We start from the raw sequence: 23,880 nt of genomic DNA, 5'->3' as shown, positions 1-23,880 counted from the left end.
GCTGGAGGGCCTGGTTCCAGCGGGATTACATCATGGCCTGGGACTGGCTGACCATCTCAGCCCGCTGAGCCTCCAGGTGCCGGTACCTGGCCTTGCACTCCCGCAGGTTTTCCCTCTGCTTGAAAAGCTTATGCTCATAGTCCTCAGTGAGGTGCTTCTGCTGAGCCTCCTTCTTGGTCAGATCCAATTTGAACTGAGCCAGCTGTTTTGCCAACTCTTTCTCGTGGTGGCTGCTTAGCTCTTAGCTCCTGTTGGGGCCCTAAGGAGCCTGGGTGGGCAGGTGAGGAGTAGCGAGTAGAAGCCGGCAAGGTGCCCCTCAACATTAGTGACATTGAGTTGGCCATGTCCACCCAGTCACATGACCACCTTGCCACGCCCACCCACCTGGTCATTAGGCAGCTCATATTAGTGGTCCGCGGGATTTAAAATTATGAATTTAGCGGTCCCTGAGGTCTGAAAGGTTCGTGACCTCTGTTGTACATGTACTGTTTTTTTCTTCTGGAGTTGTTGGGTCTTTTGGTCTGCTTAGAATGTTTTGAAGCGCTTTAGTTGGCTTGTGTGCTATGCTGAACACTCAAGAGGGTTTTGTTTGCTTTGTTACCAGTGTAACACAACTACTTCTGTTGGAAATTTATTATAAAGCAGAACTCGCTAAGCTAAAAAACAGTGTGTGTGTGTGTGTGTGTGTGTACATACACATATATATATATATCTACACTTTCAGAGGAAAGCCATTTAGAGCAGGAGAAAAAATACTAGCTGTTGGGCTCCAGCTTGCCTATTTAAAAGTCCCTATCAGAATTAGATATTAAACACAGGTTTCAAACCAGGTTTCAGTGAACTATGAACCCCACCCTCTTAGTAAAGTTTCTGCAATCAGTTTATGATATTCTATGAATGATTCAGCAGCTGTAATGAAGTGCTTTCTCAATAGCCAGCCGCTACGAAGGAGCCATTGCTAAAACCGTATTTCAGTCTCTCTCTCTCAAATGATTGCTTATCTGTAGCCTATGACTATCATTAAGTGTTGTATCATTGTTAAATTTGTACCCTAGGACTATCATTAAGTGTTGTTAAGTGTTGTACCTTGATGAAGGTATCTTTTCTTTTATGTACCCTGAGAGCATATGCACCAAAGACAAATTCCTTGTGTGTCCAATCACACTTGGCCAATAAAGAATACTATTCTATTCTAAAAAATTAATATCAATGCTGTACCTTACTGAATATGCAATTCATGGGAGATCAAACATAAAACACCACTGAAGGTCAGTCGTAACTGTGAAGGCGAGACACTGCCTTTATGTCATATGAGGGATTTCCTAGAACGAGGGTGACGGTTTTATTGTGTATGTGTGTGTGTTTTCACCACATTAGTCCTGCCTTAGACATGAATGTTGGCTGGTTGGGTGACTTTGGGCCAGTCCCTTTCTCTCAGCTCAATCCGCCTCACAGGGTTGTTGTTGATGGGAAAAATAGAAAAAGGAACGAGTATTAGGTTGGTTTGCAGCCTTCAGTTATTCATAAAAGCAAAAGGTAGGATAAAAATAAACAAATGAATAAAGAAGCTGCAATGTTATTATCTAACTCATGATTGGAGAAATTCAGATGGAAACAACTTACTGCATCGGGATGCTGTCTATCTATCACCAACCCGTCAGCAATGGTTTAGTGCATCTTTCAAGGCAGCGGTGAAATGCACTTACCTTCGCTATCGGTTTGAAAATGTGCATGCGCAGAGGGTCAAAAACGGGACGTAATGACGTCCCGGTGGGTGGGCAGAATCTGCGCCAGCGGCCCTACCAACTTGCACGAACCGGATAGTTCCAGCCTGATTTTACCACTGTTTCAAGGCTTTAGGAAGGCAATATGATGCTTGGAACTGGGCAGCTTCTATATGTAAAACCTCTACTTCAAAGAACATATTGACATCATGGGCTAAACTTTAAAATAGAGAATCTGTGTTTTCTTTTTTTATTTCTCTTCCTAATTTCTCTTCCTCGAATGTTGTTCCCCTCATACTTTCAATGCCCTCTCTGCATTTTAAAGGCTAGAAATGTAATTTCTGTTTTTTGTTTTGTTTTTTCAAAGAGCTCTTATATTTAGTGGGCTATTCTCCAAAGGTATCTTTGCCATTTGTTCAAGTGATTTGGTACATTAAACAAAATGTCCGCAAGCTAGAGAGAAAGAAGACAAACATTTGTTCGGTTTCCCATAGTCTTGGTCCATCTGAGCAATTAGGATAAGCCACTTCAATGACTTTTTAACAACACATTAAATCCTAAAGCCACGTTAGCAAAACACAATTGTAATGGTTCATTAAAAAAAAATAGGCTATGCTCCAAAAAATAAAGCACATTGTAACTTAACAAAGTTTGGGTTCCTACAATCACAATGAGTCAAAACTGCACAGCCTAGTTTAGCCTAGCATGGGACACTGTGCAAACCCAGATTTTACATTCAAAGGTTTAACTACCTTCATCACAAACAACGCACCATGTGGCCTGCTTCCAAGTCAGAGAGAGGAAGAGGCCTGATCCCTGCTTTGCAGCCTGACACATCAATGGCAACAAAGCCAACATTCAAAAATGATTATTTCACAGTCATTTAACGCTGTCAAAACAGAACAAATCCTTTAAAAAGAGGAAGGTGTGCAAAGGGTTTTTAGTTTTTTTAATCTGCAATTCAAGTTGCTAAATGAGGCTTCTCAGATAACGCAAGTGTGATCTGTTAGGGATCCTGACTTCAAACAAACTCTCAGAACATACCCATTTGTTTCAGACTTGGAACATCTATAAATTTGAGAAATAAAATAAATATCGAAATAGCTCATTTCCAGGTTCTTCTCAATGGACAGAGCATTAGGAATAAGTTTGCCCGAAACAAATCTTAAGTTTTGTTCCAATCTTAGCACAAACACTCAAAACTTCTGAAATGACCGTTATAAGGTCAAAACATGTTCCCTTCCTTTGAAGTACAAGTAGCCCTCAATTTACGAGTACATTTGAGCCCAAAATTCCTGTCACTAAGCAAGAATTAATTTTGCCCAATTTTATGACTCTTCTTGCCACAGCCGTTAAGTGAATCACTTCTTCTTCTTGTGCCCTATCTGTCATCAGATGTTGGCGATCATTTTGGCAGTCCTATTTTTGTCAGCAGCCGCATGAAAAAGTGCTGCTGGTTTTGCCCAAATCAGTCCCTTAGGTTTTGAAGCCATGATGTTCTTCTTCTGCCTGGATCTCGTTTGCCTTCAATCTTTCCCTGATTAAGTGAATCACTGCAGTTGTTAAAAGTTAGTAAGACGGTTGTTATATGAATCTGGTTCCACCATTGAGTTTGCTTGTCAGAAGCTCACAGAAGGTGATCCCATGACCTTGGGATACTGCAACCGTCATAAATATGAGCCAGCATCTGAGCTTTGATCATGTGGCCATGGGGCCGCTGCAATGGTCATATAGGTGTGAAAAGCAGTCATAGTTCACATTTTTCAGTGCCACTATAACTTCAAACAGTTACTAAATGAACTATTGTAAGTCAAGGACTACCTGTATAAATAACCGAACGACACTAAATCACTATTGAGCGGTTCTCAACCTGTGGGTCACAACCCCATTGGGGGTCAAATGATGATTTGCCAGGGGTCACCTAAGACCATCGGAAATATGGGAAGTATACTTGCGAGTCGAAGAATCGCGCTCCAATGGTTGACTCCACAAGCCAGCTGCAGGCTCTTCAGATCGCTAGCCGAATTCGGCTTCAGGTGCGATGAATTAAAAAAGAGAGAAATCTTTGCTCTGATGTCTCCCTCTCAAGTCAGCTGCAATCACTCCCAATCGCTAACCTAATCTGGCTTCAGGCGCGATAAACTTAATAGGGGAGGAGTCTCCGCTTTAATGCCTCCGTCCTCAAGGCAATCGCAAGCAGTTCAGATCGATAGCCAATATGGCTTCAGGCACGATAAATTAAAAAAACCAGTTTGCTGCTTTTTCCCCCCTTCTGCGGCTGCTGAGGCGCGCTGAGATCGGTTGGGGTCGCCACATCGTGGGGAATTGTATTAAAGGGGTCGCAGCACTATAAAGGTTGAGAACCACTGCACTATTGGATTAGGTGCTGAAAGTGCATCCACAGTGAGAGGAGGGGAAGTACAGTCATATGTGGCAGGCCGTTATTCGGGAGGTGATGTCATGACACCCGTAACAATCCTCAGTTTGTACCAGACACCAATACATTTCTCCCTTATACACCTTTGGCAAGACAAGCCTCATAGAAAATTAATGAACTCCTAAAAGACATAAGAATCTGGACCCATCCATAAAGACAACAGAGGTTAGCCAATTATGAAACGGCTTGTCTTCCATCATTCTTCCAGTTAAAAATATTATGTATTAATGGCATTTAACTTCATTTTATGATTGCCTTAAAAAAATTGCTACGGTGAGCCAACTTCAGTGGTGGGTTTCAAATTTCTTTACTACCAGTTCTGTGGGTGTGGCTTGGTGGGTGTGGCAGGGGAAGGATACTGTAAAATCTCCATTCCCACCCACTCCAGGGGAAGGTTACTGCAAAATCCCCATTTCCTCCCAATCAGCTGGGACTTGGGAGGCAGAGAATATAGACGGGGGTAGGGCCAGTCAGAATTTTTACCACCGGTTCTCTGAACTACTCAAAATTTCCGCTATCTTTTTTCCAGAACTGGTCAGAACCTGCTGAATACCATCTCTGGCCAACTTGGAAGAGCTCCTTCTTCAAAATCAGAGTGGCAATAAATAAACTAGGCAAGTAAATGTTCCGCAAAGGTTTCCAAGACATCTGGTGCCCAGGGTTTAATCCTGGGTGAGCACAATGCCCTGGCCTATGTTAGCAAGACAGGAAAAAGTGGGAAACATTCACTTCTCCCATTCGATTCATGCCTGCTTAGTTTTTCAGTAAGGCAACAGCTTCAGCCCAAAGGGAAGAGACATTTCTATTTTATTTACCAAACTTTCACAGACATGCTAACACAGTTAACTCATAAACTCTGTGTTAACTCATAAAAAAAAAGTTATTTCCTTTTAAAAGTCGACTGAAATAGTTAAAGAAAGAAAAAAACAACAACAGGGGATCAAACCAGATGGTAAGCCATTCTTTATCCCATGTGGTGAGGAAGGTCTTCACAAGACAAATCCCTCTACAACAGGGCTGTGAAACCAGGGGTGAAATCCAGCAGGTTCTGACAGGTTCTGGAGAACCGGTAGCAGAAATTTTGAGTAGTTCGGAGAACCAGCAAATACCACCTCTGGCTGGCCCCAGAAGTGGGGAGGGAATGGGGATTTTGCAGTATCCTTCTCCCAGGAGTGGGGTGGGAATGAAGATTTTGCAGTATCCTTCCCCTGCCATGCCAACCAAGCCACACCCCACCCCATCCACAGAACCGGTAGTAAAAAAAATTAGATTTCACCAGTGTGTCAAACACCAGGCCTGCGGGCGAGATCCAGAAAAATTATTTGCATTTTTATATTGCACTAAATCGGGGTCCTCAAACTAAGGCCCCTGGGCCGGATACGTGCAATGAACGTTTGTGTTGCTGCAGAGAATCTCCCCCTTTGGGATCTTTTTGTGCGCGTCGGAGAGGGGCAAACATTCCGATTCGGGGTCTGCTTCAGCCTCCCGGTGTGGGACTTTGGAGGAAGGCTGGGGGGAAGTGCCACTGTGGCGAAGAACCAGAGGGCCTCATTCCAGTGGGACAGCATCACAGCCTGGAACTGCCTGACCATCTCAGCCCACTGAGCCTGCAGGCCCCTGTACCTGGCCTTGCATTCCCGCAGGCCTTCCCTCTGCTTGGAAAGCCTATGCTCCTAGTCCTCAGTGAGATGCTTCTGCTGAGCCTCCTTCTCGGTCAGATCCAATTTGATCTGAGCCAGCTGTTTTGCCAACCCTTTCTCGTGGTGGTTGCTTAGCTCCAACAACTGCTTCCAGGAAGGTGGGGAGGGGCAAGTAGAGGCCAGCGAGGTGCCCCTCGACACAAGTAGCATCGAGTTGGCCACGCCCACCCAGTCACATGACCACCTAGCCACGCCCACCCAGCCGGTTATTAGGCAGATCGTATTAGTGGTCCGCGGGATTTAAAATTATGAATTTAGTGGTCCCTGAGGTCCAAAAGGTTGGTGACCCCTGGTCTAGACTATAGGAGCCCCTCTCAAATGTTGTGCAAATAGGGTACAAGAGAGCCAACTTGGTCTCAAAGTGACAGCATCAGGCTAGAAACCAGGAGACTGTGAGACCAGTCCCACGTTAGATATGAAAACTGCTGGGTGATTTTGGACCAATCATCAAGCGTCTGTGAGTTCTAGTCCCACCTAAGGCATGAAAGCCAGTTGGTGACTGGGCCAATCATGAGAAGACTATGAATTCTAGTTCCACTTTAGGGAGAAAGCCAGCTAGGTGACTTTAGATCAATCATCAAGAGGGCTGTGAGTTCTAGTTCCACCTTAGGCATGAAAGACGGATGGGTAACTTTGAACCAATCCCTTTCTCTCAGTCCAATCCAACTCACAGGGTTGTCGTTTGGGGAAAACAGGAGGAGAAGGAGGGAATATGAGGTATATTCACCACCTTAATATACAAATAATAAAGGGTGGAATAAAAATTAAAATAAATAATTACAAATCTCAGGTTTGACCGGAATCCTTTCTCTAAGAAGCTGCAGTGTTATCACTAGTCATAGACATCAAGAGAGAAATGAAAGATATATCTTAGCGCTAGTGCTTTGTAATTATTTCCAACCAAAAATAATAATGCAAGTAGACAGCTAGAATGGCTCTCTAACAATGGCGCTCAGGCTGTAAATGTAATTTTCGCCCATTTGATTAATTTTTATCCCAAGCTCCTCTCATCTACAGCCAGCCCCAAACTGTATGAACCCCAGACATTTTACAATTAAGGCTAAAAATGAACACAGGTATTTCAAGTTTGCACTAGCCACTTCCAATTTCAGCAGCAAATTAACACAAGCATCACAATTTAGACTTAACGAAAAAGAGGAGGGGTGGGATGAGAAGAGGTTAACGGTCAGCTTTTTTCTATCTTCAGAATTCTCATTATCACATTAGGCTGGGTTCATAGAGCATCCTTAACCTGTTCAGTTAACAATGGCATTTGGACAACATGCTAAGTGTACTTAATTTTTTTGTGTGTGGCTCCACCATTTGACTGGGGTATGATTCAATGTTTGCTGTGGATCCCAAATACTGCACGAATCAAAAAGAGGGCTGGGAAAATATTTACAGATCCCTCACATCCTGGGCATAAACTGTTTCAACTCCTACCCTCAAAATGACATTATAGAGCACTGCACACCAGAACAACTAGACACAAGGACAGTTTTTCTCCGAACGCCATCACTCTGCTAAACAAATAATTCCCTCAATACTATCAAACTATTTACTAAATCTGCACTATTAATCATCTCATCGTTCCCATCACCCATCTCCTTCCATTTATGACTGTAACCTTGTTGCTTGTATCCTTACGATTTATACTGATATTGTTTCCTGATTGCTTATTTGTAACCTATAACTATCATTAAGTGTTGTACCTTATGATTGTATCTTTTCTTTTAGGTAACTGAGAGCATCTGCACCAAGACAAATTCCTTGTGTGTCCAATCACACTTGGCCAATAAAAAATTCTATTCTATTCTATTCTATTCTATTCTATTCTATTCTATTCTATTCTATTCTATTCTATTCTATTCTTAAAAAATGGGTTAAGTTATCTGAGCTTAAAAGCTAAGAAGGATTAGGTTTGATTAATACTTGCTGGGAGATCACCAAACAAGCTAAAATACATTGGATTATTTAAAAAAAAAAAAATCCCTGAAGAGGGAAAATGTCAAACCACTTTTTTAAGTCTTGCCATATAAGCTGAAACTACAGGAAGTGTCGATGAAACCACCAATCTTGATCCAAAGGAGATTTTATGTAAAGATTAACAATGGATATAAGCTACCCTGTGAAGTCAGAAATAATATCCCAGAATCAGGAAGGAATAACAAGCTACTTGTGTATAACTGCCAAGAAAACTAGGTGGACGTGCCCATGAAGTCATCGGGAGTTGGGCTTCAGCCAAAAGACTCTTGACTGGACTTACAGTTTTAGCTAAAGGTGTTTTGAAGCGAGTCCATGTTTGGATAGCAGCAGGGATGGCTGATTCACTGAATTCTTTCCATGACTTATTACAATATTTCTTACCCTCAAACTGCTGGTCACGTGGGAGGGTACCATGCCCAGCACAGTCAAACAAGGCAAATAAATCGACAACCGGACCAGGCAGTAGCGCAATTTATTGGCATAAAGGTTCGTAATTTGATTTGCTCTAGTCTGCACTAATTCCCTATTCTATATTTTATTTATGAAATGCATTACAGTGCCACTGGGATCTCGGGTGACAGTGTGTATCTCTGTGCACGAGGGATTTGACCAACATTGCCAAATCAGTCAAGATGTTAAGATTTCTTTCATAGCGAACTTCCACTATTTGACCGGCTCTTGAGAACTTGATGACAAGTCAGTTTTAATTATGCAACTGCAAATTCTACTTGGTAATTTGCATACCACTGACACAAGGATAAAAGGGCTACAGAGTTTTGCAAAAGTGCATTCTTGGCATCGCCTAAGAAAAGTCAGGCAACAGCAGAATTCCCACTGAATTGCATGAATAAACCAATGGAAGTCCACAGAGGCCCCTGGCTTTAGCAGTGCCTCTGTAACTGTATAAGCCCAGGCTATCAACACACAGCTGTCTTAAGAACTCCTTTTTTAAAACGCTGTTAGTAGTAATGGCAGGATTGCAATTAGCCCTAGGCTGCTCGAGGCCAAAATCCAGAACCAAGTTCCATCAGGGGAATTGTAGGAAATTAGTATGATAGTTCCAATCTTTCCTACTCACGACAGTGAATGAAAGTTATCCAGACGTAAGGATCTATTATAAATAAACCTGTTCATTTACTTGCTTGCTTTCTTATAACTGGAGCCAGGTGATGTATATCGCCCCCTTCTAACAGAGCCAGTTCAGTGTAGTAGCTAAGGCACCAGGCTAAAAACTGGAAGGCTGTAAGTTCTAATAATGCCATTCCTCTCTTAGTTGTAGGAAAAAAAGGCAATGGCAAACCATTTCAAAAAAAATCTTGCCAAGAAAATTGCAGGGATTTGTCCAGGCAGTTGCTGGAAGGCACAAAATAAAAGCCTTGGGAGGTAAGGTGAACAGAAAGAGGGGAAGAGAGGGAGAGAGAAAGATCCAAAGTTAACACAGTGAGTTTCTATGGTTAAGCGTCAACTACAATATGAGTCTACTTGCTACTAGTCCAATGCCCTAACCTCCAACCTTGGCAACTTTAAGCCTAGAGGACTTCAATTCCCAGAATTCCCTAGCCAGTTTTCCTTCCTTTTCCTCCTAAAACAGAGGTCTCCAACCTTGGCAACTTTAAGACTTGTGGACTTCAACTCCCAGAATTTGCTGGCTGAGGAATTCTGAGAGTTGAAGTCCACAAGTCTTAAAGTTGCCAAGGTTGGAGACCCCTGTTTTAGGAAACAGGTGATGAGAACGCCCTGGCTTAGCTTGGCGGGGGGGGAGGGGCGGAATCTCCTATACTTGGCAATATTTGTTTTTATGCCAGGTTCACTATTTAACCCAATCTAAGTAGAAGATGGGACGCGGTGGCTCAGGGGCTAGGATGTTGAGCTTGTCGATCGAAAGGTCGGCAGCTCAGCGGTTCGAATCCCTAGTGCTGCCATGTAACAGGGTGAGCTCCCGTTACTTGTCCCAGCTTCTGCCAACCTAGCAGTTTCGAAAGCACGTAAAAATGCAAGTAGAAAAAATAGGGACCACCTTTGGTGGGAAGGTAACAGCATTCTGTGCGCCTTTGGTGTTGAGTCATGCCAGCCACATGACCAAGGAGACGTCTTCGGACAGCGCTGGCTCTTCGGCTTTGAAACGGAGATGAGCACCGCCCCCTAGAGTCGGCAACGACTAGCATGTATGTGCGAGGGAACCTTTACCTTTAAGTAGAAGATACTTAAAGTGAATATAAAGATAAAACTAGAGGTTTTCCTTTTAAGGTTTAATGGATAAAGAACTTGGAGAGGAAATGGAACTTTTTATGAACAAAAAAAGGAAGGATACTTTGATTCCCACAATGAATGAATGGCTGCAAAAGTTGATGGAGTTAGTTAGCAAAGATGCTTTGATTAAAGAAAAGAACACAGTTAAATTGGTTTCTATTTGGAAATCGCTTTTGGACCTTGTGCTTGAAGTGGAAAAAAATTAAACTTTGATTTTGGGTTTTGCTGATTAGATATGTTTCTTGTTCTAGTAAAATGACTAGTGTATATTATCATATAAAAGTAAAAAGTTGAGGTTTCATGTTACTACGTTATTCTACTCCATCACTTGGAAGTCAATGCTTTTCTTTTTCCCCTTCATCCTACACTTTTCTCTCTTCCCCTTTTCCTCCCTTATTTTCCTGATATCTTCATTTTTATTTTCATTTCTGCATTTTATATTTTGATAAACTAATAAAATACCTGAACCAATCTAAGCAAGAGACGGCAACCAAACTTTCCAGAGATTTAAATTTTCACCTCCCATCCATCCTAGCCAATATGACAAGTGGTAAGGAGTTGTAGGATCCAAAACATCTGGAAAGTACCAAGGACATAGCCATAAATTAGCATAAACAACCATGGGGACTCATTCATTAAGCCACAATTTCTTTTTAAAAAATCCTAGCTTTGCTGTCTAGGTGGATAGGTAGATAACACTACCTATCCCTGGTTTAAGCCACTTCACAGATTCTAGTACACAATCTGGCTCACATCAATAGAAAATGCTCTTGAGAAAGATGGAGGCAGATAGGGAGTGAGGGAGGGAGGGAGAGAGAGAAGTGAGGAGAGAGAGATTAACAGAGTTGGAAGGGACCTTATAGGTCATCTAGTACAGGGGTCACCAACCTTCCGGACCTCAGGGATTACTAAATTCATAATTTTAAATCCCGTGGACCACTAATATGATCTGCCTAATGACCAGCTTGGTGGGCGTGGCTAGGTGGTCACTTTACTGGGTGGGCGTGGCCAACTCAATGTCACATTGAGCAGTGCATTGCCAGCCTCTACTTGTCCCTCTCCCCCCCAGCCACTCCTCACCTCCCCGCCCAGGTTCCTTAGGACCCCAATAGGAAGCAGTTCCTGGAGCTAAGCAGCCACCATGAGAAAGAGTTGGCAAAACAGCTGGCTCAGTTCAAATTGGATCTGACCGAGAAGGAGGCTCAGCAGAAGCACCTCACTGAGGACTTTCATAGGCTTTCCAAGCAGAGGGAAGATCTGAAGGAGTGCAAGGCCAGGTACCGGTGCCTGGAGGCTCAGCAGGCTGAGATGGTTAGCCAGTTCCAGGCCATGATGAAATCCCAATGGAACAAGGTTCTCCGGCTCTTCGCCACCAGCTGCGCTTCCCTCCAGCCTTTGCCCAAAGCCCTGCACCAGGAGGCCAAAGCAGACCCCAAGTCGGAATGTCTGCCCCCCTCTGATCCATACAAAAAGACCCCGAAGGGGGAGACTCTGCAGCAACACAAACGTTTATTGCACATATCTGGCCATCGTTTGAAGACCCCTGATTTAGTGCAATATAAAAAAATGCAAATAATTTTTCTGCGGACCATCAAAATTTTCTCACGGACCACCAGTGGTCCATGGACCACCAATTGGTGACCGCTGATCTAGTCCAACCCCCTCCCCCAATCCCCCTATCAAGCAGGAGACTCGACACCATTTCTGACAAATGGCAGTCCAATCTTTTCTTGAAAGAAGAGAGAGAGAGAGAGAGAGAAAGAACTTTTTTCAGTCACAGCTCAGGAGAAGTGCTAGAGTAGACCAACAGCTGTTAGCAAACAGAGACATCAATTCAAAGATCACTGTGTCAATAAAGTTTTTAGCATGGTCCACAGGGCGAAGCTTTAGTTAGACCTCCCAACTAGACTGAAGTCAACATAAAATTCATACCCGCAGAAAACCTAAACCAAAGCAGGCAGCTTTTGGGGACCAGAGATGCATTTGCAGTTTTCAAAATCTGCGATGGGTGACATTCACAAAATGACTATCAAAGGTCCACTGGCAAAATTGTCGTCCCAGCTATCCATTCCCTTTCATCATACTGCAATCCCCTATTCATGCCATAAAATCCAACTTAACATACAAACATCGTGTTACTTAGGGGAGGCCTCTTGTCATAAATGACATGGCGGGGTGGGATTTTTCAGTAGCTTTTCAAAATATGGCAACAAGGTTCGGGGAAGTGAAATGATTTCTTTTTCTGCTGAAGTCCACTGCTTTAAAGCATTTGTAACATCATTACTACTAGCCCCAAACAACAGTACTAAGCAACCACCCTTATCACAAAGGACTCTCTAATCAGTGACTATGACTAACAGTTAAAAATAAACATTAGGAAAGCAAGTGCTTCACATTATAGAATAGAAGAGAATTTTTATTGGCCAAGGGTGATTGGACATTAAGTGACATAATGTGACATTATGTGGCTGCTACCATCGCAGAATATATTTATTCCCCCACTTTTTTTTATTTTATTTTTTCTTTGTATCAGGAAGGGGAATTGGTCTTACCGACACATTCAACACAGAGCTGCAGCCATCAGAGGTCACAATTTGGCGTAGTGAAGTGCCACCAATGTCAATTGGAGAGTTACACCTACGCGCTCTTTCACACTAACTAAAATCAACAGGATGTTACAATAGTTAATAGTTATACTCCTGCATCTACTTATCTAATGTAAATATTATTCAAGTGCATATATATTTTCCAATACACTTATACAACTTTCAGTATTTTTGATGTTAACTTTTACAACAAGTTAAGAGTTTTTTCTAATTTTTTTTGGGGGGGGGTGCCTATATATCCCACAGATCTGCTTACTAAGCATTCATTGTAGGATACAGACCTTTTTAAAAAATCCTTCCTCTTACAAATGAAAACTTTTATTTCTACTGAATTGTATTGCCTTGCCAAATTTCTAATATTTAAACTTATCCTTGCATGGCTTTACCTCATTTTCACTTATTTATTTTGCACTTATTTAAGAACAATTCACCATTTCAGATATCCACTGAAACTTTCATGTAACCCATCTTTCCTTCCTCTGCATTAAAAAAAATGAATTAGCGTAAGTTTATGCCACAATACTTTAATTAGCTTTGGTTACGCCACAGACTTTCCTTAGCTGTCCCACTAGAACTTCACTTAAATGACTTAACAGTAACAGAGTTGGAAGGGACCTTGAAGGTCATCTAGTCCAACCCCCTGCTCACACAAGAGACCTGTACTAGGGGTTCGAACTGCCGAACTTTCTGATCGACAAGCTCAGTGTCTTAGCCACTGAGCCACCTATTTATCATAGTTCAAATGAATACAAAGACCAGAACCTAAGAAGAGCTATGTATGACATACAATTCTGTTTACCTCAACAAATATCCTTTCCTTTTATCAATTAAAGTGCAGATTTTTTCCCCCCTTCCATTCAATCATTCCTGATTCTCAGAGACTGCCTGGACCTAGGTTTTTTTGGCAAGGCTTTTCAAAAGTGCTTTGCCATTGTCTCCTTAGCAGCACTGAGATACCCAAGATACCCAGCTGGCTTTATGCCTTAGGCAGGACTAGAACTCACAGTCTTCTGGTTTCAAGCCTGATGCTTTAACCATACCACCAAACTGGCTTTCCACAGATTTGAATTTATCAATTATTTATCTAGCTTAAAGGAAAAATCTGAGTAATCGAAGGCTACTAATCTGAACCTATGAAAAGATACAATCACAACATACAGTCCTGCTAGATTCTGTGTGACAATCCACATTTCTTCTCTACTATTCCTCTATTGTCTATTTTTCTTATACAACCTAGAACGAATCTTCCAAAACAGGCAACAAAAAAAAACCATTATCATCTATTATCATCTTATCAATATGGGAGGATAACAGCTACAATTTAAGATACCCAGAGGGACACCAAGTTAGAGAAAACTAATCTACAGAAAGCTACACTTACTCCTGTCTAATCACTGTAATTATTTTCATTCTTGATTTTCAGCACCCAGGCAGCAGGAGGTATCATTCATTTGACCTAGTTAACATGCATGTTCTTCATTTTCTCAAAACCCATTAATGTACTTCTTTTTTCCACAAAGTGATCAAGGGTAAAACAATAAAGATTAGCTCACCTCTGGGTCCCCTCCCATATTTTGGCAAGGTATGGAAATCACTGAAGGATTTGGGATGGGGAAGATTTAATGACGGACTTTCCTGAAATGAAGTTTTCATTCATCCCAACAGTTCAGGCATTTTCCCCTGCAGCACAAGGAGACAGGAACCACAAGGGAGTCTAATCCTGTGCTGTGGCCAACCACAACATCCTTGTATTCACAACCTTGGGTATTCACAAGGGAAGAAAAAATGAGCAGGAACAGAGCAATAAAAGTAACAGAGAAAGATGGAGACCCTGATAACAGCAATGATATGTGTTCAAAGGTTGTAATGACAAATCTTGCAAGAATTTTAAAAAGTAATAACAGAAATTCCACTTTAAAGCATCCAGATAAGTGATCACATTTTTTAGAAATTTAGAATTTTTGCCTAGTTTAATAGATCACTTAGTATAATAGTTTTCAATGACTAGCACACAGTCATGCCTTGGGCTTATTTCTAGCGTGCCCCAAAATTTTAGTCTTAGGCTATTCCTTTCAATAACTTTTAAAACTATAATCAGTGTATTCAATACAGTGCAGATATTTGACAACCAGTGTGTAACTTCCCCACAAACCATGTCTTACACAATTTAAAAATTCCTTTATACTTTTAATAATTTCCCAACAACTATTATTCAATGTGCTGCTTACACAAAAAGCACAGGAGGTAAGCCATTGACTCAGAAGGGGGGAAAAAAGAGATACAGAAACTATAATCTTTAGATATGCATGCCTAGGAGGCATGAGCGAGACAATAGAGATGGCTGGATTAGGCCATCAGCCTTTGAAGTGTAACATTTTGGTTCCTCCTGGCAGTCCAGATGTGGTGGGGGAGAGGGGGAGGGACTCTTTCTTTTGCTTCCCCTTCTGACCAGCAGGTATGTTAACATGCACTCTTGAGAAAGGAGTGTGCAAACAGCATGCAGACCCTGGGACTCAGTGCCACTTGTGGTGGCATAATCCTCCCCTATCTATGAATAGAATAGAATAGAATTTTATTGGCCAAGTGTGATTAGACACATAAGGAATTTGTTTTGGTCCATATGTTCTCAGTGTACATAAAAGAAAAGATACCTTCATCAGGAATCATAAGGTACAACACTTAATGATAGGAATGGAATGGAATGGAATAGAAAATAGAATTTTTTTATTGGCCAAGTGTGATTGGACACACAAGGAATTTGTCTTGGTGCATACGCTCTCAGTGTACATAAAAGAAAAGATACCTTCGTCAAAATACAACACTTACAACACTTCATGATAGTCATAGGGTACAAATTTAACACTTAATGATACAACACTCCATGATAGTCATAGGGTACAAATAAGCAATCAGGAAACAATCTCAATATAAATCTTAAGGATACATGCAACAAAGTTACAGTCATGCAACTTTGCAAAGCATCCAAAGGGGTGACCATCTTGTGGCAGCGAAGTCGAAGGAGAAATCCCCTCCAGCAGTTTCTTCCCACCAACCCCCACATATAGATACCTCGTCCCCACGCCTTCAACTACACTTCCCACACTCCACTTTCTGGATGCCTTGGGCTACATTACCCTCCTTCCCAATGTTGTTGTTAGTTGCGAAGTCATGTCCGACCCATCATGACCCTTGGTGTCCGACCCTTCCCAATACATACATACATATACATACACACACACACACACACATATATGTACATACACATATACCACTTTCTGGATGGCTACAATTTATCCCCCCATACACATACCACTTTCTGGATTAATCCTTGGATTGCATTTCCCATATGGACTACAAACCCTATACAAACATAACACACACACACATACCATACTTTCTTAGATGCCTCGTACTACAGAGCCCATCAGGCACACAGCCACTTTCTGGATGCTTTGTGCTACAATTCACACACACATACCACTTTCTGGATTAACCCTTGGATGACATTTCCCATACGGACTACAAACCCTACACAAACATACACACACCCCACACTTTCTTAGATGCCTCGCAGTACACAGCCCATCAGGCACACAGCCACAGCCAAGAATCTGGTGCCCTCCTGCCCTTCAACCACTGATAAAAGTCCTGATTGGGGTGGGGGGGGGCAAAAGTGGGGGACTAGGTAGGAGAAAGTGGAGAAGCTTCCAAAAGAATGGAATGAGGAAGGGGCGATCGGAGGAATTCAAGGAAGGCTGGAGAACTGGAAGGAGGAGGAAGGCTGGAGACAGGAACCACAAGGGAGTTGGGGGGGAGGAATTGGCAGGAGGAAGAGGAGGAGGAGGAAGGCAGGGCTGTTGGGGGGGAGGAATTGGCAGGAGGAAGAGCAGGAGGAAGAGGAGGAGGAGGAAGGCAGGGCTGTTGGGGGGGAGGAATTGGCAGGAGGAAGAGCAGGAGGAGGAGGAGGAAGGCAGGGCTGTTGGGGGGGAGGAATTGGCAGGAGGAAGAGGAGGAGGAGGAGGATGAAGGCAGGGCTGTTGTGGGGGGAGGGACAGGTCAGAGGGGGAGGGGGTCGCAGAAAGGGAAGCAAGGGCAGAGGGACCCTCGCCCAGCCAAAATGGGCTGAAGTGGAGGAGGGGGGGTCTCCTGCAAGACCCCTCCCCTCTTGGGAGGGGCGAGTTTGGAGTCAGTCTGGACCGAACTTGTTTCACGCACCTGAGAAGGCGGGAGAGCAGCCGCCTCACCTGGGCTACTCCTCCCGGCAGACGGACGGGCTCGGCTCCTTCCGTCTCTCGAGACCGCCGCCGCGCACAGTCCCTCCGAGGCTCAAGGTCCTCGCCGCCGGAAGCCCCGGCTCCTGCGAGAGAGAGAGAGAGGGGGAGAGAGAGAGAAAGAGAGCGAGGAGGCAGGCAGGCCGGCGCGGGGCATGACGGGACTTGTAGTCCGGCGGGAAGGGGGCCGGGGAGGCCACGCCCTTTTCCCCGGGGTGGGGGGCGGACAGGTGAGGTCCGGCGAGGTTGAGGGCGGCTTGTTGCAGAAGGGCGGACCGGGAGCTGGGCGGCCTGTAAAAACGGCTTTTTTTTTTTTTTGCCTTGTAGCTTTTATTTATTTCCAAAGAACAACTCTGTGTGTGTGTGTGTGTGTGTGTGTCATGAAATGGCCACAAAAAAGAACAAAATAAAGCCGTGCAATAGTTACGGCGAATTCATTCCGCTTACACGGGCTGTTGTAGCAAGAGGACCGATAATCTCACTGAGCGCCACTTGAACGCGACAAGGGGGGTTTGCGGGACTATAATATAATATATAATAATATTATATAATATTATATAATATATAATATAATATAATAAATTATGATGATCCTATTATTATTATTACTGTCCTTAGGAAAGTTGTTGCAGCAACGATAAAAGGTGTATGGGTGTTCTCTAGCAAAGCGCCCGCTTGATTCTTGGCTGTTGGCTGCTGAGAATTTTTTTAAAAATTTATTTACATTTATATCCCGCCCTTCTCTGAAGACTCAGGGCGGTTTACAGTGTGTAAGGCAATAGTCTCATTCTATTTGTATATTTACAAAGTCAACTTATTGCCCCCCCAACAATCTGGGTCCTCATTTTACCTACCTTATAAAGGATGGAAGGCTGAGTCAACCTTGGACCTGGTGGGACTAGAACCTGCAGTAATTGCAGGCAGCTGTGTTTTAAATAACAGGCTTCTTACAGCCTGAGCTACACCGCGGCCCTGTGACAGACAAGTATGGTCTATGGCAGGGGTCTCCAACCTTGGTCTCTTTAAGAGTTGTGGACTTCAACTCCCAAAGTTCCTCAGCCAGCTTTGCTGGCTGAGGGACTCTGGGAGTTGAAGTCCACAAGTCTTAAAGGGACCAAGGTTGGAGACCCCTGGTCTATGGAGATTTTCAGGTCACAGTTGTCCCAAAGGTGCTCCCCCCCACTCTTCAAGAAACAACTGGATTTTTTGGGGTTTTCCTTGAAGACGTTTCTCATCCAAGAAGTTCTGAACTGAAGAAGCTTCTTGAATGAGAAGAGAAACATCTTCAAGGAAAAATAAAAGTCCAGTTGCCTCTTTGGATGAGGGGGGGGAGCACCTTTGGAAGGAGAACGTGGTTCCTGCCCATCCTGCTAGGACACGTAATATTTTTTACACCTATTGTATTGTTACTAAAGCCAGGATAGTTTTTCTCTCAAAGCTCAGACGAGTTGCACTTTCATACCTATAATCCCCAGCATCAGTTGCTTAATAAAGTGAATAGACAGGCCTGAGGGGGTTTATTTCTCAGTCCATGTGGGTGGGTGGCAACTGGGAATACACAGACACACACTCACACCAATGCATTGCACTTCACCAACAACTGACAGTAAAGGATGTTCAGCCTTTTAAAAACCACAAGTCTTTTACCAGTTCTAACAGCTTGGGGGATTAATTAGTACAGTGGTTGTAAAGAGAGAAAAAAAAAAACCAGGTAGGAAATATTACTTTAATCTACAGCACCCTGAGTAAAGACATTTTACTGAGTTATACAGTACAGAGCAAAAACTTCAAGCAGCAAGTCAATTTTTCCTCCGTTTTGTTTTATAATCCCTCCTGGGTGGATTTAGCTATTAGCCTATAAAAATGCCATCCTTCATAGAGAGATTGAGGAATAAGTGTGCTATTAGTTACAACTGTAGATATATTTGCCCAGGAGATCTTTGTAGAGCAGAATGGGGAAAACATATATGCTATTTAGCTTAGGGTTTTTAAATTATGTATAATAATACAAGAAAAAGTGATTTGGTGCAACGAACCATAGACATGCAGAGGCATTTATACAGAGAAACAATAGAATAGAATAGAATAGAATAGAATAGAATAGAATAGAATTTTTTATTGGCCAAGTGTGATTGGACACACAACGAATTTGTCTTGGTGCATATGCTCTCATATAGAGAATAATAACAAAGAAATATATTGCATCTTGTATTTATGGTATAAGATACTAGAGTAAAGCAATCCGTTTTTAAACAAATTAAACCTTGACCACCCAGAATCATTTTAAACAATCTTTCCATTTATGTGAATAAAGAGCCACTTCAAAGGCTGAGGATGTTTTCAATCCAGGATATGAAATAGATTTTTAACAAAGCAATTCCATTTAGCCACATTCTACCCTGAAAAAAAGGGACACGGTGGCTTAGTGGGTAAGACGCTGAGTTTGTCGATCGAAAGGTCGGCAGTTCAGCAGTTCGAATCCCTAGTGCCGCGTAATGGGGTGAGCTCCCGTTACTTGTCCCAGCTTCTGCCAACATAGCAGTTTGAAAGCACGTAAAAAATGCAAGTAGAAAAATTAGGGACCACCTTTGGGGGGAAGGTGACAGCGTTCCATGCGCCTTTGGCATTGAGTCATGCCAGCCACATGACCATGGAGACGTCTTCTGACAGTTCTGGCACTTCGGCGTTGAAACGTAGATGAGCACCGCCCCCTAGAGTCGGGAATGACTAGCACGTATGTGCAAGAGGAACCTTTACCTTTACCTTTTACCCTTAAAAAATCCAAAGTATTCCATTTTCTCTCAACCCCTCATTAATATTTTAAACTGTGTTTTTCTTCCCTAAATCCTTTCAACAATAACATGAATATTAAACGAAAATGGAATAACCAGAAAACAAGCCCAAATCATATGTGTCAAAGTCTCTGCAGATATTATTTATTTATATATCAAACTTCTCAACCGCCCATCTTCCTCATAATTATCTTTACAACACAGAGATTCACACACAACTCTTCCTAAACATGCACTGTAGTTCAAATACACTTCAAAGGATTGTTTTGAATAATTAATCTCTTCTCAAGATCACAAGAAACATATTAATATCCTTTGAACCACAAGATCATTGAGTTTGTAACTCAGGCTGAAGCCTTCAATTATATGCCAGAATTGTCTAAGAACTAGCTATAGTTAACACACTTTCACCCTCATAGAATCAAAAGAATTATACCCCTTATTAAAGGCAGTTGAAATTTACTTTCAGGTAAGCATGTACATGGTTTTCCCAGTTGCAATGTATGGTTGTGAAAGTTGGACCTTAAGGAAGGCTAAGAGTCAAAGAACTGAGGCCTTTGAACTCTGGTGCTGGAGAAGCCTCCTGCGAGTCCCTTGGACTGCAAGGCAATCAAACCAGTCAGTACTAGAAGACGACAACCCTGACTGCTCTTTAGAAGGCCAGATCCTGAAGATGAAACTCAAATCCTTTGGTCACCTAATGAGAAGGAAGGACTCACTGGAGAAGTGCCTAATGCTGGGAACGATGGAGGGCAAAAGAAGAAGGGGACGGCAGAGAACGAGGTAGCTGGATGGAGTCACTGAAGCCGTTGGCGTGATCTTAAATGGACTCCAGAGGATGGTAGAGGACAGGAAGGCCTAGAGGAATGTTGTCCATGGGGTCATGATGGGTCGGACACGACTTCGCAACTAACAACAACAAAGCATGTACATGTACAAGTTTTCTCCCAAATTAATACTGTCCACATGTAAGGACTTAAGTAACATATTCCCAGCATTTCCAGCTCACTGAAATGTGAAGACAATAAGCTTTTTCGTTCCTCACCAATATGAAACCATTCCTTCTTCAGTTTAGAAACCTCAATCACACATTGTCCTAAATCAGCGGTTCTCAACCTGTGGGCCGCGACCCTGTTGGGGGTCGAATGACGATTTGCCAGGGGTCGCCTAAGACCATCGGAAATATGGGAAGTATACTTGCGAGTCAAAGAATCGCGCTCCAATGGTTGACTCCACAAGCCAGCTGCAGGCTCTTCAAATCGCTAGTCGAATTTGGCTTCAGGCGCGATGAACTAAAAAAGAGAGAAATCTTTGCTCTGATGTCTCCCTCTCAAGCCAGCTGCAATCACTCCCAATCGCTAGCCTAATCTGGCTTCAGGTGCCATAAACTTAATAGGGGAGGAGTCTCCGCTTTAATGCCTCCGTCCTCAAGGCAATCGCAAGCAGTTCAGATCGCTAGCCAATACGGCTTCAGGCGCGATAAATTCAAAAAAACAGTTTGCCGCTTTTTTCCCCCTTCTGTGGCTGCTGAGGCGCGCTGAGATCGCTGCCTATCACTGCGATATGGTTGGGGGTCGCCACATCATGGGGAATTATATTAAAGGGGTCGCAGCACTATAAAGGTTGAGAACCACTGTCCTAAACCATAGGATATCATGCCTGCTGGTGATCGTGCTGTGTGAACCAGATCCCAGAGTTTGTCCAACTATTGTGGCTTAAATTCCTAGACCAGAAGTGTTTTAACAGAGGGTATGAATTCTTAGGTTATTATTGTTCGCTGCACAGTAGGGCTACACAGTTGTCTTAGGAAGGATTGGGTTTTCTTGAAAATAAAATAGGGAATACATACCAGGAAGCAGTAAGGTTGGAGCCAACAATACTCTTCCATTCACTGGCTAATACTTTCATCTCTTCTCTTTCTCCTGCCAGTTCAGTTCGACAAGCTCAGCATCTTAGCCACTGAGCCACCATGTCTCCTAATTTAAATATTATAGCAATATTAATATACAAATTTGACTTTTGGATTATGGATTTGTCCTATGTTTTCCATTTTGTCCCCAAACAGAGGCTAAACTCTCTCACAGCCTATTTGTTCTGTCCCCCCCCAACGCTCCCAAGAAAATAAGCCAGTCGACACTATTGGATCCCATTTATTTCTAGAAATAATTCCAAGGAATAAACGAAGCCAAAAAAAAGAGAATCCAGGCCTAGAAGTTTCCCTTTCTATCTCTGGGGATGAACATCTTGGCTCGCTTGATGCCTGCTCTGACACACATTATTTTTTTAAGAACAACCACACTGGCTTTATTTTTTATTTTTTTTCCCCTGGCCTGAGAACAAACAAAAATAAATGATGGGAACAGAGAAAATTCAGGACCTTTCACTGCAGGACCAAGTAAATAAGTAACCTGCTGCTCTTAGCAAAATCCATTTGACCTTGTCCCCGTGGAAGAGAATGCTGTTGTGCAGCAACAGACAACTGACAAAGCAGTAAGATGACTTTTGCAAGCCGTGGCTGGGGGGGGAAATAACAGCCCCCAACCAAAAACAAAGACACTGAACACAATGGGTATGTATTGCGCTCTCTTCAATCCTCTGTTTTCAGCAGAGGATCAAATAATGTTGAGAAAGAGTTTAGAAACACTTTTTGCACCCTTTATATGAATCAAAAATAATATCTGTCGGTGGGGGAGAATCAAAAACATTAAGATGGCAGCCGTGACCATGCAGCAGAGGTGGGTCTCAGCAGGTTCTGACCAGTTCTGGAGAACCGGTAGCGGAAATTTTGAGTCGTTCGGAGAACCGGTAGTAAAAATTCTGACTGGTCCCACCCCCATCTATTCTCTGCCTCCCGAGTCCCAGCTGATCGGGAGGAAATGGACATTTTGCAGTAACCTTCCCACGGTTTAGGGTGGGAATGGACATTTTACAGTATCCTTCCCCTGCCATGCCCACCAAGCCACACCCACCGAGCCATGCCACGCCCACCAAGCCACACCCACAGAACCGGTAGTAAAAAAATTTGAAACCCACCACTGCCACGCAGTACAGGTAGTCCTCGACTTACAGCCTCAGCTGAGTGAGACATTTCTTTCTGTTGCCAAGCGAGACATTTGTTAGGTGAGTTTTTGCCCCGTTTTACGATCTTTCTTGCCCTGCATTGTTAAGGGAATCACTGCGGTTGTTAAGTTAGTAACCCGGTTGTTAAGTGAATCTGGCTTCCCCGTTGACTTCGCTTGTCAGACGGTCGCAAAAGGGATCCCATGAGCTCAGGAAACTGCAACCGTGACAAATAGCTCAGGGGGCTGGAATAGCTCATGCTGGTAAAAGCCTGTTATTAAGAACACAGCAGCCTGCAATTACTGCAGGTTCAAGCCCGGCCCAAGGTTGACTCAGCCTTCCATCCTTTATAAGGTAGGTAAAATGAGGACCCAGATTGTTGGGGGGGCAATAAGTTGACTTTGTAAATATACAAATTGAATGAGACTATTGCCTTATACACTGTAAGCCGCCCTGAGTCTTCGGAGAAGGGCGGGATATAAATGTAAAAAAAAAAAAAACCAGGTCATTTGCCAAGCGTCTGAATTTTGATCATGTGACCATGGGGATGCTGTAATGGTCGTTCAGTATGGAAAATGGTCCTAAGTCACTTTTTTTCAGTGCCGTTGTGCCTTAGAACAGTCGCTGAATAAACTGTTGTAAGTTGAGGACTACCTGTAGAGACATGAACCCTTTTATATGTCATTTATGACGGGAGGGACGCAGTGGCTCAGTGGCTAAGATGCTGAACTTGTCGATCGAAAGGTCGGCAGTTCAGCGGTTCGAATCCCTAGTGCCGCATAACGGGGTGAGCTCCCGTTACTTGTCCCAGCTTCTGCCAACCTAGCAGTTCGAAAGCACGTAAAAAATGCAAGTAGAAAAACAGGGACCACCTTTGGTGGGTAGGTAACAGTGTTCTGTGTACCTGTGGCATTGAGTCATGCCAGCCACATGACCATGGAGACGTCTTCGGACAGCGCTGGCGCTTCAGCTTTGAAACGGAGATGAGCAGCGCCCCCTAGAGTCGGGAACGACTAGCACGTATGTGCGAGGGGAACCTTTACCTTTATGACGG

The 23,880-nt window shown here is 43.2% G+C and overlaps 1 protein-coding gene and 1 long non-coding RNA gene across 2 annotated transcripts in view; both read right to left on the bottom strand.

Moving 5' to 3' along the window:
• LOC131204698 (uncharacterized) overlaps positions 1 to 17,183 on the bottom strand; it is a 55,444-nt gene extending 38,261 nt beyond the window's left edge. The window contains exon 1 of the long non-coding RNA XR_009156624.1: positions 16,919 to 17,183. This is a non-coding gene — a long non-coding RNA (uncharacterized LOC131204698). The remainder of the gene's footprint in view (positions 1 to 16,918) is intronic.
• The window catches only part of PHACTR4 (phosphatase and actin regulator 4), a 130,406-nt gene that overhangs the window by 92,511 nt on the left and 14,015 nt on the right, over positions 1 to 23,880 (bottom strand). The gene's annotated exons all lie outside the window — the stretch shown is intronic.

This window comes from Ahaetulla prasina, chromosome 10 (genome assembly GCF_028640845.1).
Source record: "Ahaetulla prasina isolate Xishuangbanna chromosome 10, ASM2864084v1, whole genome shotgun sequence".
Taxonomy (NCBI): Eukaryota; Metazoa; Chordata; class Lepidosauria; order Squamata; family Colubridae; genus Ahaetulla; species Ahaetulla prasina.
Note: the sequence above shows the minus strand (reverse complement) of the source record. Positions and strands in the feature narration are given on the sequence as shown.